General features: G+C 46.0%; 1 protein-coding gene across 1 annotated transcript in view; it reads right to left on the bottom strand.

The window, feature by feature from the left end:
• The window catches only part of LOC129712812 (NT-3 growth factor receptor-like), a 1,009,855-nt gene that overhangs the window by 196,874 nt on the left and 799,151 nt on the right, over nucleotides 1-13,830 (bottom strand). The gene's annotated exons all lie outside the window — the stretch shown is intronic.

The following is a 13,830-nucleotide window of genomic DNA, read 5'->3' as shown; positions in this document are numbered from 1 at the left end:
TTGCTGTTCTATACTGTCTATGTTCTAACATGATGAGGGTGGGATGCAGGAAATGCATCCTCATAATAAAGGTAAATTAAATATCTGGAAACACATTTGGGGTAAGAGGGGAGAGATTTAGAGTGATCTGAGGGGAAACTTCTCCACCCAGAGATGGTTGAGGCTGGTTATCTGATGGCAGTGAAGGCAATGGACCAGGGTGCTGGACCATGGCGTTAATATGTAAGGGCACCATAGACACTGAAAAGCATTTGGACAGCTACAGATGCATGGACAGGATAAACAGGGTCTGATTAGGAACAGTCAACATGGATTTGTGCCTGGAAGGTCATGTTTGACTAATCTTCTTGAATTTTTTGAAGAGGTTACTAGGGAAATTGACGAGGGTAAGGCAGTGGATGTTGTTGATATATGGACTTTAGTAAGGCCTTTGACAAGGTTCCTCATGGAAGGGTGGTTAAGAAGGTTCAACTGTTGGGTATAAATGCAGGAATAGCAAGATGGATTCAACAGTGGCTGAATGGGAGAAGCCAGAGGGTAATGGTGGATGGCTGTTTATCGGGTTGGAGGCAGGTGACTAGTGGGGTGCCTCAGGGATCTGTGTTGGGTCCTTTGTTGTTTGTCATGTACATCAATGATCTGGATGAAGGGGTGGTAAATGGGATTAGTAAGTATGCAGATAATACCAAGATAATGAAGATTGTGGATAATGAAGAGGATTTCCAAAGTCTACAGAGTGATTTAGGCCATTTGGAAAAATGGGCTGAAAGATGGCAGATGGAGTTTAATGCTGATAAATGTGAGGTGCTACACCTTGGCAGGACAAATCAAAATAGGATGTACACAGTAAATGGTAGGGAATTGAAGAATACAGTTGAACAGAGGGATTTGGGAATAACCGTGCATAGTTCCTTGAAGGTGGAATCTCATATAGATAGGGTGGTAAAGAAAGCTTTTGGTATGCTAGCCTTTATAAATCAGAGCATTGAGTATAGAAGCTGGGATGTAATGTTAAAATTGTACAAGGCATTGGTGAGACCAAATCTGGAGTATGGTGTACAATTTTGGTCGCCCAAGTATAGGAAGGATGTCAACAAAATAGAGAGAGTACAGAGGAGATTTACTAGAATGTTGCCTGGGTTTCAACAACTAAGTTACAGAGATAGGTTGAATAAGTTAGGTCTTTATTCTCTGGAGCGCAGAAGGTTAAGGGGGGACTTGATAGAGGTCTTTAAAATGATGAGAGGGATAGAAAGAGTTGATGTGGATAAGCTTTTCCCTTTGAGAATAGGAAACATTCAAACAAGAGGACATGACTTCAAAATTAAGGGATAGAAGTTTAGGGGTAACATGAGGGTGAACTTCTTTACTCAGAGAGTGGTAGCGGTGTGGAATGAGCTTCCAGTGGAAGTGGTGTCGGCAGGATCATTGGTATCATTTAAAAATAAATTGGATAGGCATATGGATGAGAAGGGAATGGAGGGTTATGGTATGAGTGCAGGCAGGTGGGACTAAGGGAAAAAAGTTGTTCGGCACGGACTTGTAGGGCCGAGATGGCCTGTTTCCGTGCTGTAATTGTTATATGGTTATATGGTTATATGGATAGGTTCAGAAGGAAGGCACAAAATGCTGGAGTAATTCAACAGGTCAGGCAGCATCTCTGGAGAAAAGGAATGGGTGACTTTTCAGGTTGAGACCCTTCTTCAGACTGAGATTCAGGGGAAAGGGAAACGAGAGAAATAGATGGTGACCAGAATCAGAATCGGAATCAGAATCAGAATCAGATTCACACTTTATTCGCCAAGTATGTTTTGCAACATATGAGGAATTTCAATGGCCAGGTCAGTCATACAATTAAAAGCAACAGAACACTCAAAAAACACATTTTAATATGAACATCCACCACAGTGACTCCTACACATTCCTCACTGTGATGGAAGACAAAATAAAGTTCGTCCTTCCGTTAGTTCTTCCTCGGTCGTGGGCCTCGAGCCCCCGTTGACGGGACGATCTTGACTCCCGTAGCCGGCGGCGTTTGGGCCCTCGGCGTTGAGGCGATCAAGCTCCCGCATCAGGGGCAATGTCAGCTCCCCCGCGCCGGGCGATCGAACCTCGCGTCGGGGCTGGTCGAACCTTCCGCGACGTTGAAGCTCCCAACTTGGCCTCACCCAAAGACTGCGAGCCCTTGGTGTTGGTTCTGCGGTGGGAGCGATCCCAGGCAAGGGATCAGCTCTGATGTTAAATCTGCGCTCCACGGTGGGGCTCACAACAGTCTGAGAAGGCTTCCAGCTCCATCGATGGTAGGCCGCAGAGCCTGGAGAATGTGATCCGAAAAATAATCACATCTCTGCCCTGCCTACTTTGGTGTGACCCCTTGAATCGACGCTGCACCTGCAAGACGTCCATGGAGAAATGAGAGGCACAGAAAGCTGGAGTAACTCAGCGGGACAGGCAGCATCTCTGGAGGGGAGGAATGGGTGACGTTTCAGGTTGAGACCCTTCTTTAGACCCAGGTCCCCACTCCTTCATCTTTACTATAACCTTCCTACACAAGACACTGGAGACTGTAGATGCTGGATGGAATCTGGAGCAACGGCCAAACCAATGAAGAACTCTGCTGTGGGGAGGAAGGGCCGGTCGACATTCCGTGACCAAACCCTGTGGCAAGACAGGGCGATGCAGGGTCTCGACACGAATCATCTAGCCTTCCGTTCCCACACCGCTGGCTGCATCCAGCAGATGGCTTGTTGCTGTTAAAAATCATGAATGTTGCCTTTCGCGTCATCCACTTTAAATAGGATCCTCAAGGACTCCAGTGATTTAGTACATTCTGTGACTTAGGATCACGGCCAAACATTGACTAAGAGTGCTCAGGGAATAATCACTTAAACTAAGCATGCCCTGGCGATATTCCTGCTTGTAAAGAGACAGATATTGTAAATGGTGCCCGCGTATGCCAATGGCCTGATTTCACTTGACTGAGCTTTTTAGCCCAAGGATGGTATCATGTTATCTCTCTAGGGGACAGGCAACCACACTGCATGTTTTTACATGACTATACCGCCATTAACTTCACACACACAACAGCTTTACGTCGACAACAAAACGCCTTGTGATGTATCATGAATCATTCACGATATAGGTAGACAGACATGAATGATATCTTCAATACAAGGTTCCTGTAACTTATTTATTAATTTGCAAATCTTCGCTAGGAATTATCTATGATAAATCATCTGCATCTCTCAAGCGTTAAAAATTCATTTGATTTATAATGCATAAGCTCAATCATTTATTTATCAACGGTAAAGGTGAATTTTTACATTCACGTTTGTTTCATTCTTCCAGGTCAGGAGAGAAAGGGAAATGAAGAATGAGATCCTTCACCCAGTGGGATTGAAAATTGATCTTGTCCCACCTGCACTCAAGCTACTTTCCTTGGAATAAGGAGGGCAGCTCTGGCTAACATCTCCCCTTCCTGATCCATGGCACCAGGCTATCACTTGCTGAGGGTGGCACGGTGGCGCAGCAGTAAAGTTGCTGCCTTACGACGCAAGAGACCCAGGTTCAGCCCTGATTACAGGTGCTGTCCGTACGGAGTTTGTACGTTCACCCTGTGACCGCGTGGGTTTTCTCCGAGTGCTCCATCCCCCTAACACCATTGGAATTGATGTCCACCAACAATCATTAGAGTCCGGCACGGTGGCACAGCGGTAGAGTTGCCGACTTACAGCACTGACTGCGCCAGAGATCCGGGTTTGATCCCGACAGGGTTTGTACATTCTCCCTGGGACTGCGTGGGTTTTCTCTGAGTTCTTCGGTTTCCTCCTACACTACAAATACGTGCAGGTTTCCAGGTTAATTTGCTTGGTATACACGTACAAATTGTCCCTAGTGTGTGTAGGATAGTGCAGGGATCACTGGCCGGATGTGCAGGGATCGCTGGCCAGATGTGCAGGGATCGCTGGCCAGATGTGCAGGGATCGCTCGCCGGATGTGCAGGGATCACTGGCCGGATGTGCAGGGATCACTGGTCACTGCTGAATCAGTGGGCCGAAGGGCTCGTTTCTGCGCTGTATCTCTGAAACTGAAACTGAAGACTGCATGGATTTCCTTTGTGGGCTCTGGTTTCATCCCATGATTTGGGGATTGGAGATGAATTGACAACTGTAGGTTGTGTCTGGAGTGTAGATGAGTGGTAGAAGTTGAGGGTAGTTGAGGATTAGGATAATGGGTGCTTCATTGTAGGTACGGACAGCAAGGGCTGAAGGGCCTTTGTTACACTTTGTGACTTGAAGAGCAAGTAGGAGTTCTTGCACTGTAACATTGCCCTGTATTAGTTTAGAGATACAGCGCGGAAGCAGGCCCTTTGGTCCACTGTGTCCGCACCGACCCGCGATCCCTGCACATTAACATTATCCTACACACACGAGGGAAAATTTACATTTGTACCAAGCCCATTAATCTACAAACCTGTATGCCTTTGGAGTGTGGGAGAAAACCGAAGATCTCGAAAACTCACGCAGGTCACGTGGAGAACGTACCATCTCCGTACAGACAGCGCCCGTAGTCAGGATCAAACCCGGGTGTCTGGCGCTGTGAGGCAGCTGCTCTCTCGCTACACCACCGCACGGTCCTATTATGCAGGGGTTTGACTATCAGGCTTTGACATTGATCCCCTGATTAACCATATATAACCATATAACAATTACAGCACGGAAACAGGCCATCTCGGCCCTTCTAGTCCGTGCCGAACACTTACTCTCACATAGTCCCATCTACGTGCACTCAGACCATAACCCTCCATTCCTTTCCCATCCATATGTGGAATAAAACTGGAGGAAACCCACAGGGAGAACGTGGAAACTCCGCACAGGCAGCCCTGTTAGCCAGGATCAAACCTGCGTCTCTGGCACCGTCAGCCAGCAACTCTACTGCTGCGCCATTGGGCTGGCCTGTAGTTAGTAGAAATGAATGGTTGGATAGGAAGTGAGAGAGAGAGGAATAGAAGATATTTTAGTTGGTGAAATGATATGATCTGGGTGGAGGTTTATGTGGAGGACTAACACCAGCATGGCCTTATGTGTCGTTCCTGTGCCACATATTCTTCAGATGGAGAAGGTGAACAGATCCAGAAGCAGGGAATGGCCACAATGTGAGAGGAAGCAGGCAGCACGAATGGCAAAGGGTACGGGGAGGTAGATCATGAGGAGGAAGGATTGATGGAAGGTGAAGGTTTATACCATAGAGTTGGGGGGTTGAGAGATGGGTGGGAAGGGAGGATAAATGTAAGGGCTTTGGCCAGCAAGATGGTCATCAAGGAAAGTATCAGTGGACCTGGGCAACTGAGGGAGGAGAGAATATCAGCAGCTCTCTATAGAGCAATGACAGTGGCCAAATTCAGTGGGAAATAGTGATGAGATTCAAGGCAATGGGGTTCGGTGGTTGAGGCTCGGCCTGAGAGGGGTCAAGTGGCAGCTAGCTTTTTCCCAGAGGAGGGCAATCAAGAACTCGAGGAAGGTTTAAGGTGAGAGGGAGAAAGTTTAAAGGTTGTGGAGGCCAAGTCGATGGATATTTTTAAGGTGGAGATTGATAGATTCTTGATCAGTACGGGGGTCAGGGGTTATGGGGAGAAGGCAGTAGAATGGGGTTAGGAGGGAGAGATAGATCAGCCATCATTGAATGGCCCAGTAGATTTTCCGAATGGCCTAATTCTGCTCCGATAACTTAAGAACTCATGAAGATTTAGTAAAGAATTATTTTACAGACAGTTTGGTGGATATGTACAACCTGCAGCCCAGGGAGATGGAGGAAGCAAAGATGACAATCATGTTTCAGAGTCATTTAGACAGGAACACAAGGAATGAACAGATATAGGTCACGGCGGGCAAGATGTGTAATTTTAATTGAGATCATGATTGGTCACAAAGATCGGGGCAGAAAGCAGTGTTTTAATTGATATCATGTAGTCATAGCATCATACAGTCATACAGCGGGGAAAAAGCGGTGACTGCAGTCGACTGCATGCCCCATCCACACTAGTAGAATCATACAGTCAACAGCGTTAGAAACAGGAGCCCTTCGGCCCTTCGAGCCTGCCCACATCGATTGAATATGCCCATGGCATTAGTCACACTTCTTGCATTTGGCCCAAAATCACTACAAACCTGTCCCTTCCATGTACCTGTCCAAATGTTTCCTAAATGTTTTGCATAGTACCTGCCTCAACCACCTCCTCTGGCAGCTCATTCCATACACCCACCACCCTTTGCATACAAAGGTTGCCCCTGAGGTTCCTATTTCTTTGTTCTATTCATAAATCATTCCAATAAAGGCCAGAACATGACCACACACAGCAATTATACCCGTGGTCTGTTGAGAATGGACATAACAACCCTCCCCTACATTGATGGTGTCACTTTATGGGATGGAACCTCCAACAACCCTGGCAACGTGTTGTTGATGGAGTTAGGAGCTGGGAATCACCAGTTTCCAAGAGGGCAGTGGAGGCCAAATCACTGGATGGATTTAAGATTTAAGAGTTAGATAGAGCTCTAGGGGTTAGTGGAATCAAGGGTTATGGGGAGAAGGCAGGCACTCGTTATTGATTGGGGACAATCAGCCATGAATGAATGGCGGTGCTGGCTCGAAGGGCCGAATGGTCTCCTCCTGCACCTATTTTCTATGTTTCTAAGTACGTTGGCTCTGAATTCCTCATGGTTTAATACACTTTCAATAACACTGACATGTGTGCTAAGGGGCATTACTTTGATCGTGCACCTCTACTCTACCATATGTCGCCTTGGTTTAAAAAGGTGCAATTCTTAATCCCATCAATATTCTTTATGGCTTTTATGTACAGCTGTGATGTTCAAATTTAAATAAATGTGCTAGTGAATACAACTCTTGCAATTAGTCATACTTCACACCAAAATAAACATGATTCCATTACACTGGAGCATTTCAAAGCGATGGGGACAAAGGGCTTTCAGTACTCTTTCTCAAAAGATATGTCATACTGACATGGGTATTTGCTGGGTTTGAATGCACCCAGAAACAGGTTGTCTGCACTAATCCTGCATCAAACATACAGAAAACCATCTACCATCTGACCACGTGGCATTCTGAAGAAAGGTCCTGCCCAAAACGTCACCTATCCATGTTCTCCGGAGATGTTGCCTGATCGATGAGGAACTGCAGCACTTTGTACCTTATTTCACGTGGAAGTCATGGTGGTGTGATATCGGGCTCAGGAGGTGCTGTTTGCAACCAGTGAAGAGTCCCATGCTTCCATATCACTCACTCAGGCCACTGTACCTACACTCTCTTTAAACTCATGGCCTCTTTATACTTCATATTCCGCTTGGGGAGTCTGCATCCTGGGGGCATGAACATCGAATTCTCCCAATTTTGTTAGTCCTTGCTGTCTCCTCCCCTTCCTCAGTCCCCCTGCTGTCTCCCATCCCCCAGCCTTCGGGCTCCTCCCCCTTTTTCCTTTTCCCCGCCCCCCCCCCCCCCCCGATCAGTCTGAAGAAAGGTTTTGGCCCGAAACGTTGCCTATTTCCTTCGCTCCATAGATGCTGCTGCACCCGCTGAGTTTCTCCAGCTTTTTTGTGTACTGCCTCTTTATACTTGCTGCTAGCGTGTCTCCCATGCTCCCTTTAAACAGTCCGTCCACGTTTAGAGGTTATTATACTGTGTAAGATTTAAAGAAAAAAGTCCATTAAACGTGTGTGTGGGTTTTTTCCAGGTGCTCCGGTTTCCTCCCACACTCCAAAGACATACAGGTTTGTAGGTTAATTGACGTGTGTAAATTGTAAATTGTCCCTAGAGTCTAGGAAAGTGATCATTAGTTGGTGCGGACTTGTTTATGTGCTGTATCTCGGAAGTCTAAAGTCTAATGTGTGTTGGAGCATTAATAGAATAACATCCAAGACTGTGGAATATACGCTAGTCTGACCATCGAATGCACGAGCTTGCCGAATGGACAGACTTTTAGTGCCTGCTAATGAACACGGCAGGAAATTAGTGCAGTTTAAACATCTACCAAATGGGTTAATGGAGATAGACACAAAATGCTGGAGTAACTCAGCGGGTCAGGCAGCATCTTTGGACAGAAGGAATAGGTGGTCCTTCTTCAGACTGAGAGTCTCACTGTGTATGACTGCCCTCTGCTTCTGAAGAAGTTGTCTTGACCCCATTCCTTCTCTCCAGAGATGCTGCCTGTCCTGCTGAGTTACTCCAGTATTTTGTGTCTATCTTCGGTGTAAGCCAGCATCTGCAGTTCCTTCCTGCACAAATGGGTTCATGGCATTTAATTAATCTCGATAAAGTAGTCCATTCACCAAATTAGCATAGTTGACATGTCGAGGAGACAAAAAGGTAACATATTTGTGCAGTTCTTTTCTCAGGTCACAGACATTGCACCCTGACAGATGATCTCTGGCAATGCTCGGAGCCAAGCAGCCAACGTGTAGTCTAGTTGGACAGGCACACAGCAATAGGTATAAACCCAAGTGATGCTTTCTATCTATTCAATGAGTCATATCCACAATGTGAAAGATGCAGCACATCATAGAACCTAGTATAGTACAATAGATGGACACAAAAACCTGGAGTAGCTCAGTGGGACAGGCAGCATCTCTGGGAGAGAAGGAATGGGTGATGTTTTGGGTCGAAGCATTTCAGTCTGAAAAAGGGTCTCAACTTGAAATGCTACCCATTCCTTCTCTCCAGAGATGCTGCCTGTCCCGCTGAGTTACTCCACCCTTTTATGTCTATCTTCGGTTTAAACCAGCATCTGCAGTTCCTACCTACACATAGAATACTACAACACAGCAGCAGTCCCTATGGCCCACAATGTCCGCATCAAACATGAAGCCAGGTTAAACTAATATCCTCTACATGCATGTGATCAATATCCTTCCATTCCTTATATATCCTTGTGCCTATCTCTGTGTGTGCCTCCACCACCAACTCTGCTAGTATGTTCCAGGTGATCTGTGTAAAAGGCTTGCTCTTTTTAAACATTGTCCCTCTGACCTCATATCTATCCCCTCTAGTCTTTGACAATTTCACACTGGGAAAAAAGTTCTGACTGTCTACCCTATCTGTCCCTCTCATATAATTCCCTCAGGTGTCCCCTCAGCCACCAACATTCCAGAGAAAACTGTCCAAGTTTATTCGACCTTTCATTACAGTTAATACCTTCCAATCCCGGCAACATCCTGGTAAATCTCTTCTGCAGCCTCTTCAAAGCCGCCACATATTTCTTGTGTTCGGGTGACCAGAACTAATTCAGTATTTTGGATATAAGGAACTGCAGATGCTGATTTACAACAACAACAAAAAGACACATAGTGCTGGAGTAACTCAGCAGGTCAGGCAACATCTCTGGAGAACATGGACAGTGATATTTTTGGCCGAGGCCCTTTCTTCAGACTGACCCAGAAAGAGGGCTCTTTCAAGTCTCTGCTCATCCAATTCTCACCGAGCCCGCAGCTAATGATGGCCTGTTTCTGCGTTTATCATTGTTACTTTGATGCATATATTTCATTCATTTGTTCTCTTTCTCTCTATATCACCGTCAACATCTCTCGTTTCCCTTTCCTCTAACTCTCAGTCTGTAAAAAGGTCTTGACCCGAAATGTCACCTATTCATTTTCCCCAGCGATGCTGTCTGCCCCGCAGAGTTACTCCAGCATTTTGCACCTGTCTCTAATGTTCTACTCACTCGAGGATATTGCTACTCACTGCAGCATTGGTACATTTCAGTCTGAAGAAGGGACTCGACCCGAAACATCACCTGTCCATGTCCGACAGGGATACTGCCTGACTCGCTGAGTTACTCCAGCAATTTGTGTCTGGTTTTTAATTCAGTGCTTTGTTGTAATTTTAGTAAAACATGAATGGAAAAACAAAACCCCTGGAGAGACCCAAAACGTCACCCATGCCTTCACTTCAGAGATGCTGCTGTCCCGCTGCGTTACTCCAACAATTTGTATCTATCTTCAGTGTAAACCAGCATCTGCAGTTCCTCCCTACACATTGTGACTGCTTTGAGGACAGATTTTAGTCCTGAATGCAGATTATTGTTTGTTGTTTGTGTGTGTGTATATAAAATGACACACATAGCTATATATATATATTTGTGAATTTTCACATACAGAACTTTATTTTTCTGAACTTTTCTGAACGTTTTTTCCAGTCTGACGGAGGATCTCGACCTGAAACATCACCCATTCCTTCTCTCCAGAGATGCTGCCCGTCCCACCGAGTAACTCCAGCATTTTGTGTCTATCTTCCTTGTTTTTCTCCTTCTCATTTATTATATTGTTTCCAAAGTACAATGTTTACATATTCTGTCGTGCTGCTGCAAGTACGAATGTCATTGTTCTGTCTGGGACACATGACAATAAAACACTCTTGGCTCTGGGCTCTCGAGAGCTGCAACATGCTCTGGGCTGTGACAGAATGCTCACAGCACTGAGGTTGAGGGACGGGGAGCTGATATCATTGCTGTCCATCCATATCAGAGATAGACAGGATAAGGTCAGAGGCCAGAGCCAGCACTTCATTAATCTCCCAGTTTGTCAGTGTGAAGTTTGTTCAATCACACCCACAACACACACCAAACTCTCCACATTCCCAACAGCTGATGCCACAGAATACTGTAAAAGAGGGCACAAAGTGCTGGAGTAAATCTATGGGTCAGACAACATCTCTGGAGATTGGTGACATTTCGGGTCAGGACCCTTCTTCAAAAATCTGATATGTCAGCTGTCCATGTTCTCCAGAGATGCTGCCTGACCCGCTGAGTTAAAGGCCTGTCCCACTTACGCGACCTTTACAGGCGACTGCCGCTACACGTCATAGGTCGCCGAAATTGTAAACACGTTGAAAATTCAGCGGCGACCAGAAAGACGCTACGATGTTTTGGAGACCTCTCACGAACATAGGAGACCTCTCATCACCGTGGTCGTGAGAGGTCTCCTGTGGTTGTGAGGGGTCTCCTGTGGTTGTGAGAGGTCTCCTGTGGTCGTGAGAGGTCTCCTGTGGTCGTGAGGGGTCTCCTGTGGTTGTGAGAGATCTCCAAAACATCGTAGCGTTTTCTGGTCGCTGCTGAATTTTCAAAATGTTGAAAATTCCGGCAACCTATCACGGGTGCCGGCAGTCGCCTGTAATGGTCGCGAAAGTGGGACAGGCCCTTTACTCCAGCACTTTGAGTCCTTTCATGTAAAGTATCTTCTGCACTTCCTTGTTTCTACCAGATTAGTATAGTCTTCTGCCCAATGTGGCAACCTTGGGTCGCTACAATCTCCGCTTGACCGGTCCCCACAGCCCCGTTTCAGTGCTTCCTGATCCAAAATGGTGCTGTGGCCGGAGACTGGAAACCAGCGCACAAACTGAATATTTAAGAAGGAACTGCAGATGCTGGAAAATTGAAGGTAGACAAAAATGCTGGAGAAACTCAGCGGGTGAGGCAGCATCTATGGAGCGAAGGAAATAGGCAACGTTTGGGTTTGAAACCCTTTGGGTTTTGACCCGAAACGTTGCCTATTTCCTTTGCTCCATAGATGCTGCCTCATGCATTAACTGAATATAGTGGATAGTGGATCTCGAGGGATCGTTTGACCTGCTCCTCCATCTCATAGTCACAGTCATACAGCGTGCAAACAGGCCCTTTGGCCCAACTTGCCCACATAATAGTGAAAGGTTTGGATAGAGTGGATGTGGAGGACTTTTCCACCAGTGGGAGAGTCTAGGACCAGAGGTCATACTCTCAGAATTAAAAGACGTTCCTTTAGGAAGGAGATGAGAAGGAATTTCTTTAATCAGGGGGTGGTGAATGTGTGGAATTCTTTGCAACAGAAGGCTGCGGAGGCCATTAATGGATAATTTTAAGGCAGAGATAGAGAGATACCAGATTAGTACAGCTGTCAGAGGCTATGGGGAGAAGACAGGAGAATGGGTTTCGGAGAGAGAGATAGATCAGTCATGATTGAATGGCGGAATAGTCTTGATGGCCAAATGGGCTACCTTGGGTGCTCCAATCACCGGGCTCGCGTGACTGGTCCCCACAGCCCCGTTTCACCTTATGACCAAAATGGTGCCAGACGTGCCCCATCACACTGTCCGCATTTGGAACCAGATGCCTGGAAAATCGAAGGTATCCAAAAACCTGTCTCAATGTCTCTTAAACGGTGAGGCAGATAGTGCAGCGAAGGAAATAGGCAATGTTTGGCAGTCATTCCAAACCACCACCCTTTGTGTAAAAACGTTATCACTCAGATTACTTTTAAATCATTTCCTTCCTCTCCATAGATGCTGCCTCTGGTTAACATAGAAACATAGAAATTAGGTGGATAGTGGATCGGCGAGAGCCTGCATCGCCATTTATGACCATGGCTCATCCATCTCATAGTCCCACCTGCCTTCTCTCCATACCCCCAAACCCTTAGCCCTTTGGACATCTAACTTGCCCTTATAATATAGAAAGGGCCTGGACAGAGTGGATGTGGCAGAGAGTTCCAGAGATTCACCACTCTCTGTGTAGGAAAAGAGGTTCTTCTCTCTCAGAATTAAAGGATTTTCCCCTTAGGAAGGAAGATGTGACCATTTCTTTAGTCAGTGGGTGGTGAATGTGTGGAAGTCTTTGCAACAGAAGGCTGCGGAGGCCATTAATGGATAATTTTAAGGCAGAGATAGAGAGATACCAGATTAGTACAGCTGTCAGAGGTTATGGGGAGAAGACAGGAGAATGGGTTTCGGAGAGAGAGATAAATCAGCCATGATTGAATGGCGGAATAAGACAGTCCTGACATCCCAAATGGTCTGGTGAACCGTCTCCAATCACTCTATGACAATAATGACCTTCCATCAGCCAACGAGCCCTAAACTGTACGCAATGTCCGCATGTGGCCCATATCCCCTAACCCTCTCATCCATGTACCTGTCTAAATGTCTCTGCTCCGGTATACTCAAAGTCCTTTTGCAACTACCTCCTCCTTTTCAAGTCAAGTCAAGTTTACTGCCTGCTGCATACACATGCATGCCTACCTTCAATGAAATGAACCAGACACTCTGGTCTCGCTCATTCCAAATATCCCACCACCCTTTGTGTAAAAACGTTATCACTCAGATTACTTTTAAATCATTTCCCTCCTCACCTTAAAGCTATGTCCTCTGGTTAACAATTGCCTTATTCTAGGCAAAAGACTAAGGCAAAAAACCTGATCTATTCCTTGTGATTTCGTACACCTCTATAAGATCACCCCTCAATATCTGTTGCATTCCGAGAAATAGTCCCGGCCTGCTCACCTCTCCCTATAGCTCAGGTCCTGAATTCCTGGCAACATCCTCGTAAATCTTCCCTTCACCATTTCCACCTTGACAACGTCTTTCCTAAAATACGGTGATTAAAACTGAACACAATACTCTGAAGGTGGCCTCACTCATGTCTAATACAAATGTAAGATTACCTCCCAACTTCTCTATTCAATACTCTGACTGATGCAGGGTCAATGTGTCAAAACCCTTTTTGACCATCCTGTTTACCTGTGATGCCATCAAGGAACTATATATGTGTACACCAAGATCCTGCTGTATTTCTGACAACCATCTTCACTATCTACAACACTTTAGTGTAATCTGAAAACTTGCTAATCATGCCTTGTACGTTCTCATCTGAATCATTGATATAGATGACAAACATTAATGAGCCCAGCACCAAACCCTGAGGCACACAACTAGTGCCTCCAATCCATCAAACAACCTTCCACCATCTCCCATGAAGCCATTTTTCTACCCAGTCAACTATCTCTCCTTGGA

This window comes from Leucoraja erinacea, chromosome 33 (genome assembly GCF_028641065.1).
Source record: "Leucoraja erinacea ecotype New England chromosome 33, Leri_hhj_1, whole genome shotgun sequence".
NCBI lineage: Eukaryota > Metazoa > Chordata > Chondrichthyes > Rajiformes > Rajidae > Leucoraja > Leucoraja erinaceus.
Note: the sequence above shows the minus strand (reverse complement) of the source record. Positions and strands in the feature narration are given on the sequence as shown.